The sequence below is a fragment of the Camelina sativa genome, chromosome 11 (assembly GCF_000633955.1).
Source record: "Camelina sativa cultivar DH55 chromosome 11, Cs, whole genome shotgun sequence".
In the NCBI taxonomy this organism is placed as follows: domain Eukaryota; kingdom Viridiplantae; phylum Streptophyta; class Magnoliopsida; order Brassicales; family Brassicaceae; genus Camelina; species Camelina sativa.
In genome coordinates this window covers 36,377,795-36,380,207 of record NC_025695.1, presented here as the reverse complement: position 1 = coordinate 36,380,207, position 2,413 = coordinate 36,377,795, and the positions used below count along the sequence as shown (strand labels likewise).

The window sequence follows — 2,413 nt, the reverse complement described above, 5'->3', positions numbered from 1 at the left end:
GAGAAACATTAGTAAATTTGGCCTTTCCTGAATGCATTAAAGTGGCTGAGTTGGGCTGTTCTTCCGGACAAAACACTTTCATGGCCATGTCTGAAATCGTTAAGACGATCATAACTTTGTATCAGGAAAAATATCGATGCCCACCAGAAATAGATTGTTGTCTGAACGATCTTCCAATGAATGATTTTAATATGACTTTCAAGTGGGCCTCTTATTTCCAAGAGAAGCTAAAGATGGATTATGGAAGGTGCTTTGTCTCAGGAGTCCCTGGTTCGTTTTACTCGAGGGTTTTCCCGAGAAAATCTCTTCATTTTGTTCATTCAGCTTGTAGTATCCATTGGCTCTCTAAAGTCCCTGAAGGGATTGAGGATAACAAGAAGAACGTGTATATTAGAAGTCCTTGCCCGTTAAATGTGTCCAAGGGTTACTTGGATCAGTTTCAAAAAGACTTTACATTATTCTTAAAAGTACGTTCTGAAGAAGTGATGCCTAACGGACGCATGGTTCTCACATTCAAAGGCAGAAATGTTTCTGATCCTCTTTATAGAGTGAGTTGTCACTATTGGTCCTTGTTGACTGATTCCCTCCTCGACTTAGTCTCTGAGGTATAATCACTAAAACTAGATCTTTTTTTTCTTTTTTTTCTTTTTAAAATCTAAGTTTATATACTTGAAGTTCATATCATATATATATATATATATATATATCATTATTAATTTTAAGTAGCTAGAGAATAGTTATATGTCACAATTTGTTATGGCAGGGTGTTGTAAAAGAATCAGAGGTGGATTCATTCAACTTGCCGTTCTACGATGCGGGTGAAGAAGAGGTGAGGGAAGTTATCAAAAACGAAGGATCTTTCGAGATTAACAAAATCGAGACGCATGAACATGTAGTTCCAACAAAGATAGTGGGGAAGCTGACGATGAAACATGTCGACTAAGATTTGGGGAAATGATGGCAAACAGGAAAAGATCAATCACGGAACCGATGTTGGTTGCTCATTTTGGAGATGCGATTATCGACCGCCTGTTTAAGAAGTACGCACATAATGCAGCCCAATATTACATTGTCTCAAGAGGCTGCAACAAAACAACCATCAACTTTGTCGTGTCGTTGACTAGAAAATAAAAAGGTTTGGTTGTTTCTTTTCTTCTTTTGGGTCAAGAAATGGTTTCGTTTTACTGCTGGTAATAATGAATAAGGTGATATAGAACCAATGAGTGGCTGTTTATACTTTATTCTATTTAAGTCTATGTGTCTGTCTGATTACAAGAATTTGTCTATTTTATTTATCGCAATTGTATGTTTTATCTTCTTTTTTTTTGAGAGCATAGTTTTATTACACTATATATATTAAAGAACAATTGGCTACTCAGGATCCATCGAACTTAAAATTGGCTGCAGTTACGCTACCCCAAAAACAGAGGAGGAAGCAGGAACTAGCAGTGACTCTACGATAAGTGACGACTCTTCATTTGCTGAGATGATAAATATAAAGTTTTGAAAATATGTGCTCATCGCTCCATACTAATTTCATAATTTCATAGACATCACTAAGGTTTCATCTCATAATATTTCAAAAGCTAAACATGTGGTAATATTTCTTTTCTCACACTCCGAGTCAGCACCACCTTAACGGATCTTTGCGTGGATATATTCGGGCAGGGGATATCTCCATGTCTTGTACCATACCGTTATCAGCATCACCTCGAGGGGTCTCTACGTGGTGAAAATACTCGTTATAGGTGGACTGTTGCATCTGCGTTATGTGACCCTGTTGAAGTGCTCTAGTCTTGTGGCTTCTACCCCAGTCCCTTCGGCTCCAAAGGTAAAGAGGTGGCGGTATATTATTCCACTGTTCTATCGTTTTATTATTCACATCTACCGACCCGGGCAAGTAGAACGACTGCAGAGCAAGAAGAAAGAGTGTGATTGAAAGCTAATCATAATATAAAACGATAGTTGGAGTCATTTGTACATGTACGTACCATGCCATAAAGTAAATCTCTGTCCTCCCAAATCAACTCATAATCAGCAATCAAATCGACCCCATTATGTAGAGGAACCCAGAGTTATGAAATGTTTGTCAATGAATAAGACTGTGTATTTGCTATATATACATATATACCTTTTTGTTTCATGTGGTACGATGAGGATTAAAATTTCCGGTTTAAACTCGAGGGCCTTCCTGATGAAAGTGTTAGCAAGACTGGCTTTGTAACCGAAAGGCGGGTTCAATCCTATTATCTGTTTTTATCCCAAGACAAAAGGAAAACTCAGTCAGTGAATTCAACAAATGCAACTCAAGTTTAGGATTACATTTGCTTTCTTACCAATTGAGAGCCATCAGGTAACTCTTCTGGTTTCACGCTCAGCCAATCTCTCTTCTCAAAGTTGAAGTTGTTCTGCC

The 2,413-nt window shown here is 37.8% G+C and overlaps 2 pseudogenes; one reads left to right on the top strand and one right to left on the bottom strand.

The window, feature by feature from the left end:
* Positions 1-1,131, top strand: part of LOC104725292 — a 2,178-nt pseudogene extending 1,047 nt beyond the window's left edge.
* The window catches only part of LOC104728677, a 3,296-nt pseudogene continuing 2,493 nt past the window's right edge, over positions 1,611-2,413 (bottom strand).